General features: G+C 44.1%; 1 pseudogene; it reads left to right on the top strand.

The window, feature by feature from the left end:
• The first annotated feature begins 692 nt into the window (after positions 1-692).
• On the top strand, positions 693-8,220 carry LOC122690415 (annotated as a pseudogene).
• Positions 8,221-10,190: the final 1,970 nt, after the last annotated feature.

Here is a 10,190-nt window from a genome sequence, read left to right as displayed (position 1 = left end):
CCTTTGCTGGTGCAAAAGTTTAAAAGTTTAATTAGATCCCTTTATTTTCATTACTCTAGCAAGTGAATCCAGAAAGTTATTGCTACAATTTATGTCAGAGAGTGTTCTGAGTTTTCCTCTAATAGTATCATAGTATCTGGCCCTATATTTAGGTCTTAATCCAGCTTGAGTTTATATAAGTGTACGGTATTAGAGAAAGCTGTAACTTAATTTGTTTCCATGTATTTGTCCAGTGTATCCAGCACCATTTATTGAAGAGACTGCCTTTTCTTCATTCTATATTCTTGCCTCCTTTGTAATAAATTATATGACCATAGGTGTTTGGGTTTATTTCTGGGCTTTCTATCCTGTTCCTTTGTTCTATTAGTCTGTCTTTGTGTCAATACCATACTGTTTTGATTACCATAGCTTTATAGTATACTCTGAAGTCAGGTAACCTGATTATTCCAGCTCTGATTTTCTTTCTCAAAGTTGCTTTGGCTATTCAGAGTCTTTTGCATCTCAAACATAGATATAATTTTTTTTTTTCAGTTATAGATCTACAAAAATATACTATTTATAATTTGGTAGGGATTTTAATGTTTTAAAACTTATTTGTTTTGTTGCCTGTCTTTTGACTAATTCTAGACAATGCTCTATATGCAATTGAGAAAAAAGTGCATCCTGCTGTTGTTTGGTGGAATATTCTGTACATGTCGGTGAGTTACAACTGATCTATAGTATTGTTCACATCTTAGCAAAGAGAAATTTTGTGTTTCATTTTAATTAAAACAAATAGTTCACATGTCTTACTTTCTACAAAATTTTATTATAATGCTATACATGTGTGTGCTTGAAAATTTTTTTTGTCATTCTGTCACTCTAAGAAATGTAAGTCAATTTTAAAAAATAAGACCAAATTTGAAAAATCCTTTAGAATAGATAATAATATTAATCTACTATAAATTATGATAATGATTACAGATAAGCTATATTTTCAGAAGGAAATGCCACTAATTAAACAAATGAGAGCTTTTTATATTATTTCTTGTGTTTACAAAATAATCCTGTTAATTGTTAGAATTATTTGCTATATTTTACCACAATACTGCTGCATTAACACCCCAACAGGATACAAAAAAAAAAAAAAATTGTCTTTGCTCACAAGTCCATAAGTTGGCAAATATCCACAAAAAAAGAAATTAAATAAAATTATGTTTAAGTTAAAAATGATCACAATCCAAGCCCAAACATTTTTTTTCCAGTGTGAGATGTTTACTTAGCTTAACTAAAGTATAGGTAAGTCAGACATCAACTCCAGCTGGATAAGAAAGTTTTAGTGTTGAAACAAGTGTGTGCATGTGACAGATGTAACAATTTTTACATAGACTATAAAAGGATATATGATTGAAAAGTATAACTGGTAAAATGGCTACCAAGTTATAATTGTTTACCATTTATTACATAATATTTATTTGTATTTTTCTTAAAAATATTCAGTTTCAAATGCATTTTTCTAAATGGTATGTAAAAACTATAGTATGTAGGTCAGACAGTTGCAAGGATGTCAGTAATTGCATAAAGAATTTGTGTGTCATCACTTCAGCTAATATTTGTACCATGAGATTTGTCTTTGCTGCTTAAACTCGTTGGATCAATTCATCAGTTTCTACTCTACTTCTAAACCAAAATTACTTCTTAAAAGTATTCTCCTTCAGTGTTGCTGATATTCCACCAAAATCAGTCATAGGAAAATGTAACATACTTCTAATTATTTTGAAATAACTGCCTTTTGAGAAACCTTTATGCAGGTCAGGAAGCAAGAGTTAGAACTGGACATGGAACAACAGACTGGTTCCAAATAGGAAAAGGAGTACCTCAAGGCTGGATATTGTCACCCTGCTTATTTAACTTATATGCAGAGTATATCATGAGAAACGCTAGGCTGGAAGAAGCACAAGCTGGAATCAAGATTGCTGGGAGAAATATCAATAACCTCAGATATGCAGATGACACCATCCTTATGGCAGAAAGTGAAGATGAACTAAAGAGCCTCTTGATGAAAGTGAAAGAGGAGAGTGAAAAAGTTGGCTGAAAGCTCAACATTCAGAAAACTAAGATCATGGCATCTGGTCCCATCACCTCATGGCAAATAGATGGGGAGACAGTGGAAACAGTGTCAAACTTTATTTTGGGGGGCTCCAAAATCACTGCAGATGGTGACTGCAGCCAAGAAATTAAAAGATGCTTACTCCTTGGAAGGGAAGTTATGACAAACCTAGATAGCATATTAAAAAGCAGAGACATTACTTTGCCAACAAATGTCCATCTGGTCAAGGCTTTGTTTTTTTCCAGTGGTCATGTATGTATGTGAAAGTTGGACTATGAAGAAAGCTGAGCGCCGAAAAATTGATGCTTTTGAACTGTGGTGTTGGAGAAGACTCTTGAGTGTCCCTTGGACTGCAAGGACATCCAACCAGTCAATCCTAAAGGAGATCAGTCCTGGGTGTTCATTGGAAGGACTGATGCTGAAGCTGAAACTCCAATACTTTGGCCACCTCATGCGAAGAGTTGACGCATTGGAAAAGACCCTGATGCTGGGAGGGATTGGGGACAGGAAGAGAAGGGGATGAGAGAGGATGAGATGGCTGGATGGCATCACCAACTCGATGGGCATAAGTTTGAGTAAACTCCGGGAGTTGGTCATGGACAGGGAGGCCTGGCGTGCTGCAATTCATAGGGTCACAAAGAGTCAGACACGACTGACTGACTGAACTGAACTGAACTGAAATACTGTATGCTTATATATTAAGAATTGATGTTTTAAAGGGGGAAGTGTCAATACAACATTACAAAATTTGTTGACAGAGTAGAGGAATTTGCATTTTGCTTCCTTTCTTGTTGAGGAAAAACATCTCTTTACAAAATGAAAGGTATTCATTGAAGGAAATAAAAAAAAAAACAGTAAAAGAAGAAAAATTTACAATAAGAAACTAGGGATCACTGTTACTAAAGAAATTATTCTTACAGAATTAGTGCTCTTAAGGGGATTCATTTATCTATTTAGGATTCTCCAGTCCTGGGCTATCACAACTCTGCTATTTTCACAGACTGTTTGAAAATTCAAAGAGATATATCCATTTAATCTCTTCCTTATTTTTATATATTTTCCCTTTGCATCTTCATATTTTCTTTCCTTTGGTTCATTGGTCAATTATTAATCAACATTTAGTTCCTTTACACTAAAAAAAAAAAAAAAAAAAAAAAAAAAAACTGGCTAATTTTATGCAGCCAGTATACCCTGATGCCAAAATCAGACTCTATATATATAGTCTGCAGACCAATATATCTCTTAAACTTGACCCTAAAATCCTCAAGAAAATATCACCAAATAAAACAGCAATATAAAAAGTAATTATATACTACAATCAATCAAGTGGGGTTTATTTAAAGGAGGCAAGACAATCAATATTCATTAATAAATCAGCATAATCCACCATATCACCAGGCTAAAAAAGCTAAAACTATTATCATGTTAGTGGTAAAAATCTTCATGCTCTTATTCTAAGACTGAGAACAAGGCAAGGATATCTGCTATCACCATTCATGTTAAACATAGTAATGGAAGTTTAGTCTGTGCAATAAGGAAAGAAAAGAAAAAGCATGCAGTTTGGAAAGGAAGAAATATAATTAAAGTCTCCATCTTTAAAAATTGCACTACCATTTACACAGAATGTACTAGTGATTCTTAAAAATATCCTCCTAGCTTTAATAAGTGAGTTCAAAGATACTGTGGGACAGGAGTAAAATTCCAGAATCAATCATATATTTCAGTATGAGTTCAGTCTCTCAGTCATGTCTGACTCTTTGCAATCCCATGGACTGCAGCATGCCAGGCTTCCCTGTCCATCACCAACTCCCGGAGCTTGCTCAAACTCATGTCCATTGTGCCAGTGATGCCATCCAACCACCTCATCCTCTGTCGTCCCCTTTTCCTCCTGCCTTCAATCTTTCCCAGCATCAGGGTCTTTTCCAATGAGTCAGTTATTTGCATCAGGTGGCTAAAATATTGGAGCTTCAGCTTCAGCATCAGTCCTTCCAATGAATATCCAAGACTGATTTCCTTTAGGATTAACTGGTTTAATCTCCTTGCAGTCCAAAGGACTCTCAAGAGTCTTATCCAACATCACGGTTCAAAAACATCAGTTCTTCAGCACGCAGCTTTCTTTATGGTCCAACTCTCACATCCATACATGACTACTAGAGAAACCAAAGCTTTGACTACACAGACCTTTATCAGCAAAGTAATGTCACTACCTTTTAATATATGTCTAGATTTGTCAGAGCTTTTCTTCCAAGGAGCAAGTGTCTTTTAATTTCATCATTTCAGTCACCATCTGCAGTGATTTTGGAGTCCCAAAAAATAAACTATGTCACTGTTTCCATTGTTTCCCCATCTATTTGTCATGAAGGGATGGGACCAGATGCCATGATCTTCGTTTTTTGAATGTTGAGTATTAAGCCAGCTTTTTCACTCTCCTGTTTCACTTTCATCAAGAGGCTTTTTAGTTCCTCTTCACTTTCTGCCAAAAGGGTGGTGTCATCTGCATATCTGAGGTTATTGATATGTATCCTGGCAATATTGATTCCAGCTTGTGCTTCATCCAGCCTGACATTTCTCATGAAGTACTCTGCATATAAGTTAAATGTGCAGGGTGACAATATATAGCCTTGATGTACTCCTTTCCCAATTCTGAGCCAGTCCATTGTTCCATGTCCAGTTCTAATGGTTCCTTCTTGACCTGCATACAGATTTCTCAGGAGGCAGGTAAGGTCTCCCGTTATTCCCATTTCTTGAGGAATTTTACACAGTTTGTTGTGATCTACACAGTCAAAGGCTTTGGTGTAATTGATAAAGCAGAAATAGATGTTTTTTTTTTTTCTGGAATTTTTTGCTTTTTCTATGATCCAACAGATGTTGACAATTTGATTTCTGGTTCCTCTGCCTTTTCTAAATCTAGCTTGAACATCTAGAAGTTCAAAGTTCACTTACTGTTGAAGCCTGGCTTGGAGAATTTTGAGCATACTTTGCTAGCATGTGAAATGAGTGCAATTGTGTAGTAGTTTGAATATTCTTTGGCATTGTCCCTCTTTGGGATTGGAATGAAAACTGACCTTTTCAGTTGGAGGAGATCGCCGTTAACCCCACCATAGAGCTGTGTAACAGAGGACCTACAAACTGCAGAGCAATCACGTATTTAAATACTAGCAACGAACACATGGAAACAAAAACACAGCACTGGGAGCCCTCAGCCCCAAGCAGGCACAGGAAAGGTGGGTGGTCAAGCTGGCGGGTTGCTGGAGCGCCTTCCGGGTCGCGGGCTCTAGGAAATTTCCCTGGTGTGCCCCGTGTGTCCCCGCTCCCCGCGCACCCCCGCCCCATCCCCGTCCCCAACAGATGTAGCTTTGCCCGTACGCATGGCTGGCTGGCTGCCTCCTAGGCAGCAGTGGCGGTCCCATCAACAGAGCCTCTGCCTGTGATTGGCCTCGCCCAGGAAGCTGGAGACCGACGATGAATAACTGATGTGTGAGGTAGGGAAGCTGGAAGGCGGCTGCAGTGACTGGCAGCAGGGAGTGTGAGCGCCGGAGCGCAGTAGCCAAAAGCGCCCTCAGAGCTGGCAGCGCAGAACTAGCTGTCAGAGCCACCAGGGTCCCCGCTCTGCCGCCATCACCCTGGCGGCGGCGCCTGCTGCCTGTGCGCAGCCTTTGTTCCTTGCCGGCTCGGCCGACCTGGGTCTGGCCCCAGCCCACTGCGGGTACCAGGGCAGGATCGCCACCAGTGCAACTTCCAGCCCTGCTGTCCTCCTGCTGAGAGGAGCTTGGCCGCCTGTTGCTGCTCTGACATCAGAAGAGTCGCCAGAGCGATCCCCTCCAGGCAAACTCCCCATGCAGCAACCCCCTCAATTCCATGAGAGCCATGAAACCCACTCTGGCGCACAATGATGAGTAGTTCCCCTGTGACTCTGTCCCATGGCAGCAGAACACCAACCAACCTCCTGGCTCCCTCTCCGTGGTCACCATGGTTTGGGAAGTGACCAACATATCCCAGAGTCAGGTCCTCAGGAACCCTATGGCCAATGCCAACAACCCCATGAATCCAGGCTGCAACTCCATGGCATTGGGCACGGGCACCAGCAACCCTGGGCTCAATTCCCCACAGTTTGCAGGGCAGCAGCCGCAGTTCTTGGCCAAGGTCGGCCCCACTCAGCCCTACATCCCACAGAGAACATACACTCGGTCCTACTACCCCGGCAGTGGGGGCTTTGGGGCCATTTCCTCGGCTGGCAACTGCTGCAGTGGTGGCAGTAGCAGCCATGGAAGCAGCCACAGTTAAAATGCCACTGTGACAACCTCGCAAGAAACACAGAAAAAGGGTAAAAACCAGTATGGACTGATGGGTCCCACCCAAGTGTTTAACAGCCAATTCATGAACCAGCCCGGGGCTGGGGGATCTGCCTCCATGGGGCGGGGGGTGGCAACATGAACCCCACAGGCATGCCGGCTGGCTTGACACCCTCGGGGATGAGTGGCCCTCCCATGGGCATGAACCAACCCCACTGTCCAGTATCAGCCCCTTTGGCACACATGGGTAGTGGATGCCCCAGCAAATCTACCAGGGCCCCGGCTCCAGTCCCTTCCCATTCAGAGTATAAAAAGGCCATACCCTGGAGAGCCCAACTATGGAAACCAGCAGTATGGACCAAATAGCCAGTTCCCCACCCCAACCCCCTGAGGCCATTCATCTCTTCCAACTACCCCAGGGAGCAGCCAATGCCCAGCCAGCTGAGCACGGAGCAGTACCTGCCCCCCACCCCCACCCACCCCCACCCCGGTCAACATGGGTCAGTGTTACAATCCAGAACAGTTTACTGGACAAAATAATACCTTCTCTGGAAGCAGCTACAGCAACTACAGACAAGGAAACGTCAATAGGCCTCCCAGGCCTCTCACCTGTTCTAGGAAATCCCATGCTCCCCACGACCTATGGAAGCAGCATCCTCCCATATCTGTCCCTCATTCAAGACTTTAAACCACCCTTCCCACCTGCCATCAGGCCAAATCAAGCTAAATATGAATACTCTGATGCTGCCCCCAGCCAACCACAATGATGAGCTTTGGCTCATGTTCCCCGTGCAGGACAGCGTGATGCTGTGCCCTTCCACCTGAAACACAACCTGGCCATCAGCAACCACATGTTTCACCTGCAGCCGATGGTCCACAACCTGATGCTGGTGTGGAGATCTGACCTGGAGCTGCCAGTCCAGTGCTACCACCTTGATGACTGGCAGATGAACATCAACTGGCCGGCCAGGAAGGACTCTGAGTCAGAATGACTGGCTAAAGACAACTTGGAAACTAATCCCATCACCAGAAAACCCAAGACTGCGAGCCACAAGGCAGAGCTGTTCTTCTGTATTCCCTTACCCTACTACTGCTCTACATCTAGGTGCCCTTTCCCAATAAAATCTCTTGCTCTGCCAGCACATATGTCTCCTCAGACAATTCATTTCCAAGTGTGTTATACAAGAGCCCAGCTTTCGGCTCTGGAAGGGGTCCCCCACCCTCAACAATTGCAGCCCTAGGCCCCAGCCCATCCCCCTATCCACTCCCATCTCTGCCCAGGAACACCACCTCCAGTGAATACAGCAGCCAAGGCAAAAACTATGAGGCCATGGCAATTTTGACTTCCTCCTCACAACCCCAGCAGGAAGCCCATGAACAACTTCATGCATAGCTCCCCAGCTCTCCCAACCCTCGGACATGCCCAACAATATGGCCACCACAGAGAAGCCCCTCAGTCACCACCCCACGCAGGAGACTATGCCACACACTGGCAGTTCTGACCAGCCTCATCCCTCCATAAAATGGTTTGCACCTCCAATACCCCAAAAGTCACTCAGGGCCTTTACTACATCACAGTGGGGTTCCGCCTGTGAACCTTTCCCGGCAACTGCCACAAGCTGCTCCCAGCAACCATCCATACAGCAACTTGACCTTCAACCCCTCCCTAGCCTTAGAGGGTCAGGTCAGAGAGCAGGGAGCTTCCAACGTCCTAGAGCCTTTGCCGAATCTCCTTCCAGAACTCATAAACCCTGATAAGCACCTCTCATATCTGGATCCCCATCCGACCTGCCTATCAAAAATAACGATGATCTCCTGAACCTCTTTGAGAACAACTGAAGCCCACCCCTACATTGGAGCCACCCCTCCCCACTTGGCCTCCTTCCCCATCTGCCCCCCACACTTCCCCACTGGGAACCTATGCCCTTGGACTGCTCCTGCCACAGCTTTCAGAGCTGAGGGGCAGGAGGGTGCACTGTGAAGGCAGTGCTGGTCTGGACCCCACGCCCAGAGCAGGCCTGCAGATGACCCTCGAGATGTGGCACCAACCCAGGGAGGGGGCACACGCAGATGGTGGTTTCCAGATGACCCTCCAGTGCCTCCCAGATTCTTCCAGCTTCTAAACTGTAACCCAGCCTCTCTGCTTCCTGGCACAGAACCTTCTCCAAGTGACTCTGAACCTGAGAGAGGGTGTCCCAGACCTTGGCAGCCCTGACCTTTGGAAGAGAAGTCGTGGTTGGTGATAATGAGAATGGCCTGCCCAGCCTCATCCCCTTCCCCTCAGCAACCCCCACCACAGAAAAGCACAAACCACTGGGCAAGAGAACTCTTCAGGGGCCAAGGTTATCCCTTTGGCCCCAGACTGCTAAGCCAAGATAGCCTGTAGACACTCTCAGAAAGTGGAGGAAAAAGACAAGATTCTGTGTTTGGGAGTGGGTGAGCCATTCACCCTCTTCCTTAGGGACTGGTGGAAATGAGAGTCAGGGCCTCCTCCAAGCCAGGATGACTCAAGAACCACTGACTCAGGCCAAGGCCCAGCCTGGGTAGTGGGTGGGATGAGGGGGAAGAGAAAGACCCTAGCTGACACTATTATGACCTTACATGGGTGTGAGAAACCACACAGAGAGAGGGAAAAATGACACATAAAAGGGGAATTTGAGAACATGCATGAGAAGCTCTGGTCCTGGGTGTAATCAATCAGGTGAATGCTGCTACCACTCCCTATGAGAAGGAAAAATGATAGGACACTGAAAGAGAAACTCCCCAGGTCGGTAGGAGCCCAATATGCTACTGGAGATAAGTGGAGAAATAACTCCAGAAATAATGAAGGGATGGAGCCAAAGCAAAATCAATGGCCAGTTGTGGATGGGACTGGTGATAGAAGCAAGGTCCGATGCTGTAAAGAGCAATATTGCATAGGAACCTGGACTGTTAGGTCGATGAATCAAGGCAAATTGGAAGTGGTCAAACAGGAGATGGCAAGAGTGAATGTCGACATTCTAGGAATCAGTGAACTAAAATGGACAGGAATGGGTGAATTTAACTCAGATGACCATTATATCTACTACTGTGGGCTGGAATCCCTTAGAAGAAATGGAGTAGCCATCATAGTCAACAAAAGAGTCTGAAATGCAGGAATTGGATGCAATCTCAAAAACGACAGAATGATCTCTGTTCATTTCCAAGGCAAACCATTCAATATCACGATAATCCAAGCCTATGCCCCAACCAGTAACACTGAAGAAGCTGAGGTTGAATGGTTCTATGAAGACCTACAAGACCTTTTAGAACTAACACCCAAAAAAAGATGTCCTTTTCATTATAGGGAACTGGATTTCAAAAGTTGGAAGTCAAGAAACACCTGGAGTAACAAGCAAATTTGGCCTTGGAGTATGGAATGAAGCAGGGCAAAGGCTAACAGAGTTTTGCCAAGAGAATGCACTGGTCATAGCAAACACCCTCTTCCAACAACACAAGAGAAGACTCTACACATGGACATCACCAAATGGCCAAAACCGAAATCAGATTGATTATATTCTTTGCAGCCAAAAATGGAGAAGCTCTATAAAGTCAGCAAAAACAAGACCTGGAGCTGACTGTGGCTCAGATCACGAACTCCTTATTGCCAAATTCAGACTGAAACTGAAGAGAGTAGGAATAACCACAAGACCATTCAGGTATGACCTAAATCAAATCCCTTATGACTATACAGTGGAAGTGAGAAATAGATTTAAGGGACTAGATCTGATAGACAGACAGCCTGGTGAACTATGGACAGAGGTTCATGACATTGTACAGGAGACAGAGAT

Source organism: Cervus elaphus, chromosome X (assembly GCF_910594005.1).
Source record: "Cervus elaphus chromosome X, mCerEla1.1, whole genome shotgun sequence".
In the NCBI taxonomy this organism is placed as follows: domain Eukaryota; kingdom Metazoa; phylum Chordata; class Mammalia; order Artiodactyla; family Cervidae; genus Cervus; species Cervus elaphus.
The sequence above is the reverse complement of the archived record's forward strand: the minus strand, read 5'-3'. Positions and strand labels throughout refer to the sequence as shown.